Genomic DNA, 17653 nt, shown 5'->3' with positions numbered 1-17653 from the left:
GGCCTGAGCAACTGACCAGCTGGATTCCACCAACGACACTTTGAAATCTTTCTAGTACCAAGAATATCCTGAAGTGGAAACAGTCCTTATAGACTCCCTTATGTTACAGATGGAAAACTAAGGCCCAAGAATGCAAATGACTTGGCCTTCATCTAGGCTGGGGCAGTTATCTCTGTGTTGCAGGACTGTTGTAAGGATCTGAAGGATTGATCATGGTGTCTGGCATGGAGTATAGTCTCCGTCAAGAAAGATTAGCTTTTGTTCTCAAAGAGTTTAGCCTCCGGGCATGTACCACAAAAAAAGCCTGGACCAGGACTCTAAGGTACATAACCTTTTCTCTAATAGGTAATCCCCACTACAGCAAGCAAACTTGCATTACCTGACTTGGGGATGGTGGGGGGTCCTGTCTAAATTTGTTTACAATGGAGATAAGGCCAAAAGTTACCAACAGCTCTCAGACCAGGTCATTTCCATTCTACTTCTGTTGGTGGCCAGTAAAGGGACCAAGATTCTAATAGGGCCTCTGCACTAACTGTGGCATAACCTGGGTGATTTCTCCTCTCTGAGTCTCAGTTTCCTCATCTGTAAAATGAGGGTAATATTCCTATGACACGATGGGAATAATGAATGTGCATTGTGAACGATAAAGGGGTACATGGGTGAAGGTCACAGCCCCTCCCCTCTACTGTCTCCATACCTTGTTCCTGGAATCTAGAGCTAAGCTAATCCATTTGTGAGGGATAAGCTAGAAAAAGGAAGTGCAGTTTCCAGTTGATTTGTGCTTATTTGCATGATATTTGCACCCACTTTTCATGAACTCAGTGTCAGAGCTGGAAGGAAATTAGCGGTTAACATGTTGATCTTCATGTCGTGCATCCCTTTTCCCCAGGGCAATGGTGGCATATAGTAGGTGTTCACAAAATATTTACTGTCTGAATGAATGCATTCTTCATGTGGGAAGAAGACTTGTCCAAGGTCGCACAGTGAGTTGTTTCAGAACCAAGGCATATCTGACTCTGCTCCTCCTTCCACTAGGTCATTTCTACTTCACGGAATTATTTTTCTTTTTCCTTCAAATGACCATAAATCAATGGGAAGCCCATTTCTCTCTCCCAGCACCCTCTGGCCTATCAGCAGTCCCCATTCTGGACTAGCCCAGGCAGGACAAACAGTCACCGGGATGCCCCTCTCTGGGTCCAACTTTCTGCTGCCACTCTGTTGACTCGTGGCACTGCGCCTGTCACAGGGGCAGCCCCACCTCCCCGCCCCCCGCTCTGCCCACGAAAAAGGAGGCCTCAGTCAGCTTCCTCCAGGCAGAGGAGTTTCCCTTTTGCTCTCCGGTTGGGCGGGAGTGTGGGACACAGCCCCAGGCAGCGGCGGCGGCAGCCTAGAAGGAAGGGCGGCAGCAGTCACTTCCCACCCTGCTAAGGCATCTCCCGCCCTGTCCAGTTCTGCTCCTATTTCCTGAGTTCTGCTGCTTCAGCTCCAGCCAGAGCTCCGAAGATTCACTTGAATCACAGAGCCCTGGAGCTGGGAAGGAACTTCGAGGTTATTTATTCCTGCCTCCTCCCCACTCCAGGCAGGAGTGCCTGCTGTTAGCAAAGAGGAGGAGAGGGGGCACCTTACTAAACCTTCACAGCTTCAAGTTTCTCCTCCAGATAATGGACATAATATGACACAGAGTTGACAATGGTGCTGTGAGAGGGGATGCAGGAATGGATCGAATAAAAGCTGATGTGGATTGAGCACAAGCTATACCAGACATTGTTCTAAGTGCTTATATAATTCTTACCACAATGCTCTGAAGTATATATATCATCATCATCACCCCAGTTTACAGATGGAGAAACTCAGGAGCAGCAAAGGTAATCCAAATTGCTCATAAGTGGCAGTGGCAGGATTGGGACCTTGAACCTCCATCTTCACCCATATATAATGGTAATAATCATCCTTACCCCCAGAGAATGATTGACCCCCTTGAGAGTTACTTGAATTCACAAGTGTTTGTGTTACTGTAACTTTTGTATTCAAGTACCCTTAAGGGCTGCGAGGGAAGAATGTGGTGAAACCTTGGGGGGCTGATGATGTAAACCTGAAGTGTTGGCTCCAAGTGGGAACGTCTTTGAAGTCCAACTCTTATCTTAAACATCCACTTGAATTTTCAGTTAACTCTCGTATGCATCCTTATTTTCATATTAAAATTCATCTTTTTCTTCCTTAAGCCTTTGAGGAAAATGTACACTCCAGGAAGAGGGCACATACCAGTCTAGTACCTTCATATGCCTCCAGGCCATGGCCTTGCACCCCAGGGGTAGCAGGCACCTGGTTCAGTAAAAGATAGGCCCTTAGTCACTGAGAATAGCTAAGGTTTATGGAGTGTTTGTCATGTGAGCCAGCATTCTAAGCACTTTCTACATATGATTTAATCATTGTATATAACTCTATGATAGGCTGAATTATTACTGCTACCATTTTCAATGGGAAAACTGTAGCATAGAGAGGTTAAATAATTTGCCCAAGGTCATACAGTTTGAACTGTCAGCTTTAGCTAGTAACCACTATACACACTGCCTCTCAGGTCACATGAGAGTTTCTCTTACCTACCTACCTCCACCACTTCCCACCAGGATGATTGATTTGATTCTTGGCAGAAGCAGGCCTGATTCCAATTAGAAGATCAGCTCCTTGAGGGCAGAGACAAGGGGGCTCCCTACTGCCCCTTTCCCCATATCAGTGCTAAGCCTGGGACTGGGCCATGCACAGGGCTGGTCCAGCATTCAGATTTGGCAACTGACTGTTTCCTGGCTGGTGGCAGTCTCTTGGGCCTAGCACCTGTTGAGCTGGTGGATACAGCACTAGCATTTCACACAGGAGTCCTCTGCCACCCTCTGTGGCAAAGATCTAGCTTTAGAAATGGCTGTCCATCATCTACAGGGACAAGTCCACACTTCTGAGATTGGCATTCAAAGCACCACACAAGCCTGCCTGGTTAACGCAGGTGGCATTCCCAGAACACACCTCCTTAACCCACCAAATGTGTTACATGTGTGCTTCTCTCTCACAAGAATGCTCATCCTTATTTCCTTTACATATTTCACAAACATTTATATGGTGCTTTCAATGTGCCTGACACTATTCTAAGCTTTTTGCACATTTTAACTCATAAAGTCCTTACAGAAACCCTGTAGGTACTATTATCCCATTTTACAGATGAGGAAACGAAGACACGAAGAGATTAAATTATTTGCCGTATCTCCTGTACTTGGTAAAGTCCAACATACCCTTTTAGTACAGTATCTCCTATGAATAGCATAAGCTGTTCCCTTTCTGGGTGACTCCACAGCTCAGTTACATCAGCAATCATTCTATATTGAGTTTAATTATCTATGTCTTCCTGCCCAATAAGGGTTTGAATTCTGTCAGCCAGGGGCTGTATTTTATTATTAATGGCATATCCATTGCTCAGGAAGGGATTTGGCACAGCGTTAGTACTTGAGAGGATATTCATTAAAAGATTGAATGCACTGGGCGCAGTGCCTCACCCCTGTAATCCCGGCACTTTGGGAAGCTGAGATGGGTGGATCACTTGAGGTCAGGAGTTTGAGACCAGACTGGCCAACATGGTGAAACCCCGTCTCTACTAAAAATACAAAAATTAGCCGGGCGTGGTGGCATGTGCCTGTAATCCCAGCTACTCGGGAGTCTGACGCAGGAGAATCGCTTGAACCTGGGAGGCGAATGTTGCAGTGAGCCGAGATCATGCCACTGCACTCCAGCCTGGGTGACAGAGCAAGACTCTGTTTGGAAAAAAAAAAAAAAAAAATTGAAGGGTGAGTGAGTAGGTGGGTGGGTGAGTGGAAAGCCCAGGAGCAACCTTGACCAGACCAAATGGTGGCTGAGAGATTTGAGGTTTTCTTTCCCCCATGTTACTGAGGAAAGGAGCATAAAAATGATTCAATGACCAAGCATGAAATGCAACCACAGGTGATGAGAGGGGAAGAGAGAGAAGACCTCCCCCAGTCCCACCATTGGTGTGGCTGGACCAACCCTGGCACCCTGACCACAAAACCATTGGGCCGATGAGGCATCTAGTTAGCGACGAAAGCCAGCAACAGCAACTCTTGGGGTCTGCTCTGGAGAACTGAGCTCACTGGCTTCTCTGTTTCCCCCTCAAAGGCCGCAAGCCTGCCTCTGCAATTCAGAGGTTCATATGGAAAAGAGAGAAGGGCTTAGATATCTCCCCCAGGGAGTTGGGGTTTGTTGCTTTTGGTCTCAAACATTATGTTTCAGTGAACTTACTCTGTCCTTCCGTTGCTGGCCACATGCACTTGGCAGAAAAGTAAAGGGGAGTTTGGACACAACTCTGGTCTCAAGTCCTGAGTCTGCCATTCAGTAGCTGTGTAACCTTTGGCAAGTAACTGATGCTCAGTTTCTTCACCTAGAAAATGGAAGATTATTTTTTCTGCCCTGTAAACTTCAAGATAACGGATCTTAGAGCACTTCGTAAGTGAAAAATGACCAGACACAGGCGGAACCACAGTGGGAGTGCTACTTCTAGCAGTGTACAGCAGCTTTCCAACAGAGGGCCCCCAGTCTCAGCCTTTTGCCTGTCTCTACCTTGCTATGGATGACTATGGCCCAATCATTCACCTTTTCAGGGCGTTAGTAAAATGGGAAGAATAATTCCTAGCCCTTTGCGGCCAACTCTTAGGTTGCTGGATGGCAGAAACAGTGTACATGTGTGCACATTTTACCAGCTTCACAGAAGGGGCCCCTAAGAACTGCAACTCTCAAAGCAGCCTTCAATGTGAACATCAGCTTCAACACTTTCTAGATGACATGTCATAGAACTCCTCTGAGCCTCAGTTTCCTCACCTGTTAAATGGTGACAGTAACACCTAGCTCCCTGAACTGTTAGGTGGAAAGAAGTGTTTGTCAACAGAAAAGTCACCACTTACCCCTTCACCCTGCCTCGCTGCTTTCTTCTTGCCCTTGTATCACGTAGGCCGCTCAGATTTGATGCTCACTAAGTCCTTTTGCCTTTATCTGGGAAGTAGTCACAGTACCCACCCACAACTGTCCCCACCCCCACTTCCTGGCCTTAGTACACACACCTTCCCCTCAGTCAGAACTTGCATAAGCCCCTTTTCCTCTTCCTGTCACCTGGCAGGGCATAGCACCAACACACGGTAACACATGCCTTGCAGTCTGGCTCAGGATTCCAGGGCTCTGTCCATTCATGCAAACTGGCCTTGCCAGAAAGAAAAGCTACTTTGGTGTCAGAGGAGCATTTTGCAGCTTGGAGGTCAGTACTCTGCCTCCTGTGTCCTCATCCTTGCCCTCTTGTGACTAGCCAGGGGGCCCTGTTTGTTTCCATCACTTGGTGTGTCCCTCTCGGATTCTAGGCCAGTGCCTGAGAGAGCACCGAGTGGTCAGGGCTTCCACGCAAGCCCAGCCTGGAGCTGGTGGCTCCTCAGAGAGCATCTTGATCCATGCCCGCCCCACATGGGACAGATGGAGATCCTGAAGCCCATCCAAACAGAAGCAAGGAACTCAGGGCCTTGCATTTGAGCTTTGTCCTCCAGCATTTGCCCCTCCCCTTCTCGGCCCTGCAGATTGTCTTCCAAGGCTTGCTCGGAACCTGAGTAGCTCACAGGATCAAGTCAGAAGAAGGGATTCCAGAGAAGTCCTGAGTTCCCGAAGAAGTTCTCTGGAAAAATTTATCCTATAATTTCTCCTCAGGGCGGTGTCCCCAGGTAACCCGTGCCAAAGTCCTGGAAACAAAAGTTGGCGACGCACAGGTTCTTAGATAAACAGCGTTGGCAGTGGCGTGCCTTGAACAGATAGGGGCACACATACATGGAAGCTGTGAAAAGGGTGGAGCGTCAAGTCTCCCCATTTTACCTCCCCCACGCCAACAACAATGGGTTGGAAGTCAGGCTGCCATCCCAGAACCCTGGAGGAGAAGGAGAGTTGTGATAATGCCAGCTCAGGCCAGGAGCCCAATCAGAAGGCCTGGACGGTGGGATTTGGCCCCAGTCAGCTGCATCCCACAGAACGGACACCTAAGGGAGAGTAGGCTACATGCCTTGTCACAACAGAACCCCAAACCCTGTGCAGTGAGAGGCCCCATGTGGATAGGGCTTTGTCTTATCTTGATGTCTGGGGTGGCCTCAGCAGCATATGAATAGTCAGTGGGGCTGCTCACATCGGGGACCTCCCTTCCCTCCTGCTCACTCTCCTTTCCTAGCTCTTCTTTGCCCAAGCTCAGGATGTTCTGTGTTCTAATTTAACCAAGGGGACTGTTCTCTTTGACCAAGTGATTGTCCCTTCATGCCTGGTACCCTACTCTGCCTTCGACTTGTTGTTTAACCTTGGGCATGTTATTTGCCCTCTCAGAGTTACAATATCTTTATCTGAGCATAAAAAGGTTAGATGGACTAGATCAGTGGCTGGGGAAGAGCCTCAAAGCCTATCATAGGGAGGCTGGGGGAGGGGAGAACAGGGAACACTGAGCCAGGAGTCTCCAGGCCCCACTTCTACCCCACCTTGCTTCAATCAGAGCCATGCTGTTTTTATTTGTTTTATATATTGGGGTGTCACATAGGATTTAATTTTGGAGGTAGAAGTCTGCATTTAATGAAGTTTTAAAAGCCAATGAACCAGATATATTCTTCTTGCACCTGAGCCTCAGTTACCTTCTGAGTGGTGACTGCATAACATAATACAGGTAAAACACTTAGAACAGCATCTGGCACATACTAATGACAATGACAAGAATAGCCACCATTTATTGAGCACTGACTATGTGCCAGGCATTGTTCAAAGGCTATATACTTGGATCAACTCATTTGATCCTTTCAAACCTGCACAGAGAAATTTGGCAACCTGTCCAAGATCACACAACTAATGAGGGGCACAATGGGGATCTGAATACAGGCTATTTGGCTCTAGCGCTCTCATTCTTAATCGGTACATGTATTATTTGCCAATATATATCTAGGTTTATTCTTATTGCTGTTGTTTTCATATGAAAATTATTGTACCTCTCATCTGAAAATGGGCTGAGTTCAACTCACAGTATGACTGTGTGACTAAAATCAGGTTATGACTGTGGAGTGGGCGATCTAGAGCCTGCTCTGGCGGCCAGGCCGGGCTGCACGGTGCCCTTGTGTTGATGTGCCAACTCTACTGATGTAAAAAGCCTACCGTCTGGAACTGCCTCTCCAAACAGTGGACAGTGAAAAAGGGCTGAGTTTGCTAAGAAAGTAAGGACTGGCTCATGTGCTCGGAGCCTAGAAGAAGAAACCAGGCAGCAGAGCTTGTGGTAACTTATAAGGTAGCTGGATGCCCCACATGGGACAGGACTCTACTGATTTGCTGCGTTTAAGCACTCACTGACCCTATCACTCTCAATCTCCATTCGTCTGGTTTGGCTTTCCTCCTTCCCTTTTTACTCCTCTTTCAGCCTCCTCTACTTTTCTCTTCCTCTCTATTCCCTCTCTTTGCTCAGTGAGATTCATAATAACTTGTTAAACCACAACCCTCATACTTCTTCTATTTCCACTTTCCAGGGGAATTTTGCAGCTGGTCCCGACTGTTTCTCCTGATTGATCCTCTCTTCTCTGGCCACACTCATCTCTTCTTGGACCCCACCCACCTTCCCCAGGCTAGTTTCCTTGACTTTAACCTTTTCAGCAGTGCATTGGCAAACTGCAGAGTCTTGCCTTTCCTACCTTTAGTTGGAGGTCAGAGCCACAGACGCCCTGCATAAGTCCCTTCCCTTTTCTGGGTCTCAGTTTCCCGTCTGTCAAAGGTTGAAGGGGAGTGATGGAGGTTGGACTAAATGCTATCTGTGGAGCTTTCCAGCTGTAATTTCCAACACTTTTACATCTGATCCATTGAGAATATTGAATTTTCTTGGCCACATCTTTCTACTTCCTCTCTCTCTATATATGTATAATACATTGCGGGGTGGGTAGGGGGCACGGGGAACTTTGAAATCGTTACTTGCAGCCAGAATCTGAGGAACTAGGAGCTGAAGGAGGTAGAGGGGGTGAAACAAGAGTTGCAGAATTTTCAAAGTAATTAAAGCACACTGGGGCAGTGAGGCTGGGCCAATGCCCACTTGGTGGAGGAGCAGTATTTTGCAAGCCAAGTAACTTTAGAAAAATGGTCCTCTCAGCTGGGTTTGGCTTCAAAGGAAGGTCAAGGAGGTGTGTGCCCAGAACCAGGGCAGGAGCAGAGCATCAGCACCTCCAGGTGTAGCACGACCCTGGGGATTCAGTTCCATACTCCTGGCATCACCACCTTCCCATTCTGGACAAACTGGAACAAAAGGCAATGGGGACACTGCCCCCGAGGGGCCAAGTTTCTGTTTCAAAGGTGCTTACAGTCAAGTTGCAGTGACAAGCATAGAGATAAATAGGGCCCACCTTACAGTTTCCAAGGTGCCTTCAATCTCTTTTCTCATTTGGCCCTTATACCAACCCTGTGAGACAGGAGGAGAGGACATGTTTATCCCATTTACAGAGTAGACAACTGAGGGTTAAAGGGGTGATAGAATTTGCTGAAGCTGATCTGACCAGCAAGCGGAAAGCTGAGACTTAAATCTAAGTGCTTAGACTCCAGAACCAACGCTCTGTTCAAAACATTTTTTTTTTATTATTTTTTTTGAGACAGAGTCTCACTCTGTCACCCAGGCTGGAGTGCAGTGCCACAATCACGGCCCACTGCAGCCTCAACCTCCCGGGCTCAAGCCATCCTCCCACTGCAGCTTCCTGAGTACCTGGGACTACAGGCATGTACCACCACACCTGGCTAATTTTTTTTTTTTTTTTTGGTAGGAACGGGGTCTCCCTATGTTACACAGGCTGGTCTCAAACTCCTGGACACAAATGATCCTCTCACCTTGGCCTCCCAAATTGCTGGGATTACAGGCATAAGTCACCACGCCCAACCTCACATTTTCAATACCTTTGGCAATAGAAGATTTCTGGAAAGCTAAAACAAACAAACAAACAAAAAAACAACAACCTTTTCAGAGTGGCTAACTCTGGAAAGTGAGAATGAAAGATTATGGGTTGGAATTTTCACTCAGAACATGTATTTTACTTTTAATCCATATGTGAAAGGAAATAGCTCAAAATACAAGGATGATTCATGCTGTAAGACATACACAGTATGATGGGGATTTGAAAGAGGGAGGGAACAGTATTTGAGCTGAGCTTCAGAGAATGGCAGAGGTCTAAATAGATTGAGATGGGGTTTGGAGGGAGCCTGAGGATCTCAGAGACCGCACAAGTTAGCCATTCCAACCCAGCAGCTGTTGCTGACTTCTGAGACAACAGGCTTGCCTAGAAGGAATTCTTCCTGAACAATTAGTTGCATATAGTGGGTAGGATTTCCTGTTTTCTTTCCTTGCCTCATTTTATATTGTGAGGTACCTGAGCCAGATCCCGGGGCTTAGGAAACACCTGCTGTATCCATAAGCCGTCTACCTGGGCTACAACCTTGGCTTGCTCTGAGATGTCCAGCCGAGCTGGGCCAGTTTGGCCAGACACAGACACGTACAGAAGGAGCCACAGGAACCAGCAGACTTAAAAACAGAAGAGAGCCCCAGCCAGGCCTATCCCCTGCCCCACAATTGCTTTGAACTTTTTCACCCATCCATGATTCAGTGTCCACCTATCAGATGATCAGACCAATTATATTTTTGGCAAATCACATTGTTCACATTTTTAGAAAATCAAGGCCAGAAAAAGTCTTAAACATAATGTGTAGGAGCTCAAAGGACCTGAGGGACAACCCAATCCAATCCCTTCATTTTAATGATAGGGTAATTGGGGCCCAGAGAGGAAAAGGGGCTTACCCAAGGACGCAGAGTCTGTTAGCAGCCAAGTCAACACATTATGCCTGGTTGTATTTCAGCCCCAGTGATGAATGACCCTTGCTGCAAACTGGGCCTCAAAGGGGCTCATTGGCAGACACGAGAAGAAAAGCACATCTGGTCTTTGGAGACCTGAAGTGTATGAGGCACATCTGATCCTTCCATCACTCCACCCCAAGTTCCCCTCTGGCCTGCATACTGCCTTCCTGGAGTGGGGGTGGAGCTGAAGCCAGGATTCAACATCTGCCCTCTCCATCCCAGAGGCCCGGGGGCTCATTCCTGAGGTCTCAGTTCCTGCTTTCTTAATCTCAAATCAGACTTCTGGCTGTAGAAAACATCTTCCCCTCCCATCACCCTACTGCCTGGGCTAGTCATGGTGGTAATTTGATAGTCATGAAATAACTGTAATTTCTGTACTGTCTGGGATCTTATAGAGCACTCCGACTCCCGTTATCACACTTAAGGTTCCACAACAACCCAGGAGTTGGGTATTTGGATTCTTATTTTAAAACTGAGAAAACTAGGGCCAGGCACAGTGGCTCATGCCTGCAATCCCAGCACTTTGGGAGGCCTAGGCAGGTGGATCACCTGAGGTTAGGAGTTCGAGACCAGCCTGGCCAACATGGCAAAACCCTGTCTCTACTAAAAATACAAAAATTAGGCTGGGAGCAGTGGCTCATGCCTATAATCCCAGCACTTTGGGAGGCCTAGGCAGGTGGATCACCTGAGGTCAGGAGTTCAAGATCAGCCTGACCAACATGGCGAAACCCTGTCTTAACTAAAAATACAAAAATTAGCCAGGCATGGTGGTGCATGCATGTAATCCTAACTACTTGGGAGGCTGAGGCAGGAGAATCGCTTGAACCTGGGAGGCGGAGATTACAGTGAGCCGAGATCGCATTATTGCACTCCAGCCTGGGCAACAAGAGTGAAACTCCATCTCAAAAAAAAAAAAAAAAATAGCCGGGCATGGTGGTGCACGCCTGTAATCCTAGCTATTTGGGAGGCTAAGGTGGGAGAATCTACTGCACTCAGGAGGTGGAGGTTGCAGGGAGCCAAGATTGCACCACTGCACTCCAGCCTGGTCAACAGAGCAAGACTCCGTCTCAAAAAAAAAAACCACACACACACACAAAAAAAACCCTGAGACAACTGAGGCTTAGAGATGTGATGACACAGCTAATAAGTGACAAAGTCAGAATTCAGACCCAGAGGTTTATGAATTTTCCAGAAACTGTGTTCTTTCCACCATTCTAAGGCTACCTTTTTAGCTTGTTTCTTGGTAAGGATGGATAGATGGATGAATGGATGGAGCAAATAGTTCCCAAGCACTCTGTTTGTGGCTGGCTCTGTTTCAGACGTCAGGATACAGAGAAAAATGAGACATTTCTACCCTCAAGGAGCCTACTGTTTTACTTTGCGACTCTCAGACTTTTGCATCCCCAAAGTACCTCCAATGAACACAAAGAATTTATTCCCCACACAGGCCCGAGGAGCTGGAGGAGAATCTCACACAGCCAACCACAAGTGAGATTTTTTTTTCAAGTCTCCACCTTTATCTTATGAATTCATGTGAATGTTTTGTTTTGTTTTGTTTTGTTTTTGAGATGGAGTTTTGCTCTTGTTGCCCAGGCTGGAGTGCAATGGTGCAGTCTTGGCTCACTGCACCCTCCGCCTCTGTGTTCAAGCGATTCTCCTGCCTCAGCTTCCCGAGTAGCTGGGATTACAGGTGCCCGCCACCACACCTAGCTAATTTTTGTTTTTTTAGTAGAGACGGGGTTTCACCATGTTGGTCAGGCTGGTCTTGAACTCCTGACCTCAGGTGATCCACTCGCCTTGGCCTCCCAAAGTGCTGGGATTACAGGTGTGAGCCATCGTGCCCAGCTAATTCGTGTGAACTTTTTATGCTATTCCACAACAATTATATGCTTGTTTTAATATGAAAATTTCGCCCCCAGATCTTATAGAAAAAACAAGCCATTCCAGGCAGATGCTCTTGGAACCATCCTCTAGAAAGAGGTTTTGCTTACCCATAACCTCAGGGGAGACAATGGTATGTTTGCGTATGGTGAAGGCCTTGTTATTTCATGAAACTAAAATTTTGGCAAATAGACTATGTGTGTGTTTGCACACTACACATGTGACACATGTACATGTGTACCTGTAGAAGCTCCAGATTGTAGGCAGAGCTGGTTTCCTTGCAGGGCTATATGTTTCTTTGGCACCACAAAATGATCCACACTTTTACCCTGGCAACTATCTGTGAACTAGCCATGTTCCTCAGCCCAGAAACTAGAACTGAAAAGAACCGTAGGGGTCCTGGAAGGTTGTTTTGTTGTTGTTGTTGTTGGTAAAAGACCTGTTGTATTGGTCCTTCTAGCAACAGTGGTAGGGAAACAAGATGGCACCTGCCTCCCAGTGACTGACAGCTGAGACGGGAGAAGGTCAGGCAAACTTACTGCAGTGCATCTGGGGCAATGAAGTGGTTATCCTGGGAGATATTTGGGGACTGACAAAGCACTTCTCTGCTTTTGCTGGGCTTCTTAAAACAAAAAGCACGTACTTGGTAAGGCCTGAATGTTGTTCTGCTGTTTGCGCATTGTGTAATTAATTTCTGTCTGTTTTTTCTTGGTTTTAATTGAAGGCTCTGAGTGCTGGCCTACTTTGGCCATCCTCAGGGAAACAAGAAAGGAGACTCTTTCTTGGGCCATAAGTTAAAGGGAGCAGGACATCTCTGGGGGCCAGATGTGCTGATAACGGTAGTGAGATCAAAGTATGACAGCTCCAAGTGGCCAAGGGGGTGAAGGGCTGGGGATTATAAAACAATTACCCCCTCCCCTCCTTAAGAGTCTCCTTTTGGCCTTTTTCTTTTTCCAAACCTTGAAGGGTTTTGTGTTTTGTTTTTAGTAAGGGAGGCTGTTCCCTTCCCCTGTGGAATGTATTCCCTGAAATATCCTGCTCCAGGGACAAATGGACACAGAGTTGGAAGCCTCTGTTCTCAGGAGCCCTACTTCCTATGTTTTCATTTTTCTTCTCAAAACGCAAACCAAACTAACTCTTCCTGTTTCTGGGCTTGGGATGTGGAAGGTCACACAGCAGGAACCCTTTAGCAAACAGGTCAGAAGGGGCCTCTGAAAGCTGCCCCTTGGCTGCCCTGCCATTGAGGGAGGGCTGTTGGAATGGAAGTTAGTTTTATGGAAAGAAGAGGAGGATGAGGAGAATGACTTTCAGGCTGTGGTGAGGGAATGGCTCTGCTTCTGACACCAGTTTGTTCTGCTTTGCCTCTGCCCTCTCCCCAGGCAGACCAAGGCTTGGGAGCCATGGAGCTTTCACAAACTCAGCTGCTGATGTTCAGTCATTGGTCACTGTCAGTCAGGAGTACGTGTAGGGAAGAGTGACCAGGACTCTGAGAAATGATTTTAGGAGCTAGGAAAGGACAGATTCTGGGGAGCACATTATAGATGAGTAGAGTCTTGGGTTCTAGTCTCAGTTTTGCTGCCAACTAGCTCTATGCTGTTGTGCAGATCACTTAGCTTATCTGGGCTTCATTCCCCAACTGCAACGAGAACATTGGACTGTATGAGCTATAAGATCCCTCCTACCTTAGATTTTGGGAGATTCTAAATGCCAGCAGATTGGCCTTAAGGAAGAAGGAACACACTACTTCCAAGGGACTTCAAGGGGTGAAAATAGGGCTACTGGGTGGAAGTTGTTGTAAGGCAGATTCTGGCTCAATATAAAGAACTTTTAACAGTATAGAATGAAAAAGGATGCTTCACCATACCTGAAGAGTTTGGTCAAAGCCCAAGTTGGGCATGTAGCAGGAAAGGTAAAAAAGGGAAAATTGAACACCAGATTTGAGCTATGATTGCCAACATTTAATGCAGCCAACTACAGTCTCCAAATGAAACTTTAATGCAGTCAACTACAGTCTCCAAATGAAATGTTCATGGAACCTTCGAAAAGTGAAATAGATTAAGTTGAATGGAGCAGGAATGAGATATCCCATAACTCTGTCTTTCTCTCATGTCCCCTAAGGAATCTCTGGGGACACTAGGGTTCCTTAGTACTCAGTTTCAAAAGCACAGGTTAATATAGTCCTTAAGTGTCCTTCCTGCCTTGAGATGTGGGCGACCTCCAAATTTCGAGAGTTTGGTGAAAATGTGTTTTACATGGATCTGCACCATTGGCTGGAACCACTGGATCCTCAAGGCCCTGTCTCAAGAGGTTTTGTCATCTGGAGCCAGTGGGGCTCTATGTTGATCTGTAATAGCTAGTTCAGAGCTGAAATGATAGGGAAGAAAGTCTGCTGAAAGGAAGAAGTCACCAGTCTGATTACCAGAAGTTCTTTTGCTATGCCATCAAAAATAAAAGCCAGTTCTTGGCAGACTCATTGTTTATGTGAGACCTTATGCTTAGTTCTGGGAATCCAGGGGTCAGTCAGATGTAGCCATTGTACACCAAGAGCTCATGGTCTATGGGAGAGACAGGAAAGAAAAGAGGCCAATGCAGAACAGTGTGATGTTTTATAATATAATAGCTACGCACAAGATGGGAAGGGAGGCCAGAGCATGGTTAGACAGGCCAAGAAGGGGGCTGGCAACAACACACTCAGGGGAGAGTCCAATACGAGAATTCACTGTCTGTCTAGGAAATAGCGAGTTGTCCCATGGAGCTCAGAAATATAGGAACGAGGTGGGAGAGGAAGCCAGAAAGATAGGCTGCCTAAGCTTGAGAGACCTTGAATGTCAGAGCAAAGAAGTTGGACTTTGACCAAAGGTAGGAAACAACCAAAGATTTTTGAGGATACCTACGTTTTTCTTTTAAAGAGAGAACTTTGGCAGCAGTATGGAGGGTGAACTGGACGGGCGAGCATGGTGGCAGGAAGACCAGTTAGGTAGTGGTCGCAACCATCAAGGCCAGAGTTGCTAGGGCCCAGATGGAGGGCTATGTTAGTGTGAGTGACAAAAAAAAGGGGTAGATTTAGGAAGCCTTATGAAGAGGTCCCATGCACACAACTAAATGGCAGCAAATTAGAAAGATGGAGTCCAGGTAACGCCCGTGATTCTTGCTCGAGTGGCTGGGTGCATGGGGCTGCTTTAACCAAGAAAGCAGATTCCGGAGAAAGAGGAGGTTTCCAGAGAAATTATAAAGAACTATGATCTTTAGTGTTGAGTTTGAAGGATCCACAGGACCTTCTGGTGGAAGAGTCCAATAACACTTCCCAGGTCCTTTTCAGAACTGTCTTTCCACCTGAAGTTCCCACGCCCTCTCCAGCCCCTGATTTGGAGTGGCCTACACTGTGAAAATGGTCATCTAGGCTATACCTCGAGAGATATACCTGACCTGCCTCTCTAACCCTAGACCTAATTCTGTCTTGCACTCTTGAAGCAACTGAGAACCTGGGCTTCCCAGCCCCTTGGGCCACAAAGGAAGCCCTTACACTCCTCCACAGGCCTGGAAACCCTTCCCCCATGCCAAAGAACATCTTGAAATTGCCCTTTCCACTGACCCTACCCCCACCTCCCTTTCCTTTCAGCCTGACTTCTGGAAGAGAGGGGGCCGGGGCGCAAAATCAAAATCTTGAGACCTTCTAGTTCAACATTCTCATTTTGCAGACGAGGAAACTGAGGCCCAGGGAGCAGAGGTGACTAACTCAAGGTCACAGAAGGAGTTAATGATGGACATGAGACTAGATCCTAGGTCTCTCAAGTCACAGTCCAGCATTTTTACCTTGGCTGAATTCACTGTAGATCATGGTTAAAAGATTTCCTGTCTCAAATGATAATAAATTCCAGATGCTCCCTAACTAAGTAGATCTTTATACTATTCCAAGTTGCTGGGTAAAATATCTGTCAAATGTTAGATAAGCCATGCCCTGCAACTGTTCTTTGTAAAATAACAAATGTTAAATGACCAGATCTGTCAAGACTTAGTTATCAAAATGATTTGGTCATTTTCAAAAGAAAGGATGTGGATTGAATTATTATTATTCTGATGACTTTCATATGCTTAGTATTTTTTTCTACTGCCCTTCTGAGCCTTGGAGGTGACAGACACCCAATAGCATGTTAAATAAATGTATTTGTTTCTATTTTCTACTGTTCAAATCTGTCTCCCCGCTCCCTCAGAGCTTGGGGGAGGGGTCTGGGGCAGCTGATGGATGAGTCTGATGCTGAGGCCAAGCCTGCAGCCAGACTGGAGCCAGTTGGGTTGCGAGCAGGGGCTCTTGTTACAGGCAAACTATTACCCCACCAGGCCACCTCAGCCACTTCAGCAGGAGCCTGGAGTGAAGCCTCAAATGGCTCCAGGCAACAAAAGGAGCTTTGTGCACTGGGAGCAGGGGACCTTGGGGAAGATTTGGCGCAAAGGCGGTGGGAGGGAAGGTCAGCAGCCTCCTCACCTCTGTGGGCTGCTGGGAAGCGAGCTAATGAACTCCGCGGAGTATGGGGTTTGTAAGTCAAGGAGCCATTGAATTTCAGAGCAGCAAGATACCTTAGAGGTCATTTAAAGCAAGCTATTCAGTTTATAGTTAGAGTCACTAAGGCCCAGAGAGGGAAAGGGACAGGCCCAAGGACACACAGCTGGCAAAGGTCACAGCCAAAACTGGAACCTAGAGCTTCGGGCCCCAGTCAAGTATTCTCACTTCAGCACTTAAGAGGCAGTTTTGAATTGTGGGTTTTATTTGGAGGAAACGGGTTCCTTTTAGGCTCCAGGACCTTTCCATCTTAGGGGCAATTTGCGCTCAAGCAACAGGGTGTGAAGGCCTAAAAGAAATATGAAGTGAAGATGGGAGCCTGAGAGCATGTAGCACATCTTAGAGTGAGTCCCTAAGGCCTGAACCTCCTCCTGAGCTGCTGGTTTTACTACCGCTAGCTCTGTGTTTCTCAGTGTTTGATATATATGTTGACATAGGATGATTTGGGGTGGTACATTGGCATCTGCATCGTGATAGATATATATTTAATTTACTACATATCAGGAAAAATGTAACTAGTGCCTCAAAACCTAATTTTATAGATTTTATGGCTTAGGGTGAGGTTATTATTTAAAATCAGGTTGATTTAAAGAAAAATATTAAGTACTTAATGGCATGGATGATGTGATGGCAAAAATTCTGAAGTTGGCTCACAAATAAGTGACATTTGGGAAACACTGTACTAGTGGCTTCTTGGACTGTCATAGCAGGGACTTCAAAGGTAATTCACCTTTGAAAGTCATTCTCTTGGGCCTGGGCAGCACCACATGTGTTGAAGCCAGTTGGATATTCCTAATGCTCTCCTATAAGGTGGTACCAAGTGATCCTATGACAGCCCTTACAAGGTTTCCTCTATCAGTGGGATCACTAGAACAAAAGCAATGATGTGTCAGATAAATCTTTGCTTGATTCATCCTAATAGAAGGAAGATGAGCTGGGCATGGCGATGCAGCCCTGTAGTCCCAGCTATTGAGGAGGCTGAAGTGAGAGGATTCCTTAAGCCCAGGAGATAAAGGTTGCAGTGAGCTATGTTGCACCACTGCACTTCAGCCTGAGTGACAGAGACCCTGTCTCAAAGAAAAAAAGAAAAAGAAAAGAAGGAAGGAAGGAAGGCGAAAGAAAGAAAGAAAGAAAGAAAGAAAGAAAGAAAGAAAGAAAGAAAGAAAGAAAGAAAGAAAGAAAGAAAGAAAAGATGGAGGAGGAAGGAAGGAAAGAAGGAAGGAAGGAAGGAAGGAAGGAAGGAAGGAAGGAAGGGTAGGTAGGAAGGAAGGAGAAAGAGAAGAAGA

The 17653-nt window shown here is 46.6% G+C and overlaps 1 protein-coding gene across 5 annotated transcripts in view; it reads right to left on the bottom strand.

Moving 5' to 3' along the window:
• Window positions 1–17653, bottom strand: part of STARD8 (StAR related lipid transfer domain containing 8) — a 78779-nt gene that overhangs the window by 40004 nt on the left and 21122 nt on the right. The gene's annotated exons all lie outside the window — the stretch shown is intronic.

This window comes from Macaca fascicularis, chromosome X (assembly GCF_037993035.2).
Source record: "Macaca fascicularis isolate 582-1 chromosome X, T2T-MFA8v1.1".
In the NCBI taxonomy this organism is placed as follows: Eukaryota; Metazoa; Chordata; class Mammalia; order Primates; family Cercopithecidae; genus Macaca; species Macaca fascicularis.
Note: the sequence above shows the minus strand (reverse complement) of the source record. Positions and strands in the feature narration are given on the sequence as shown.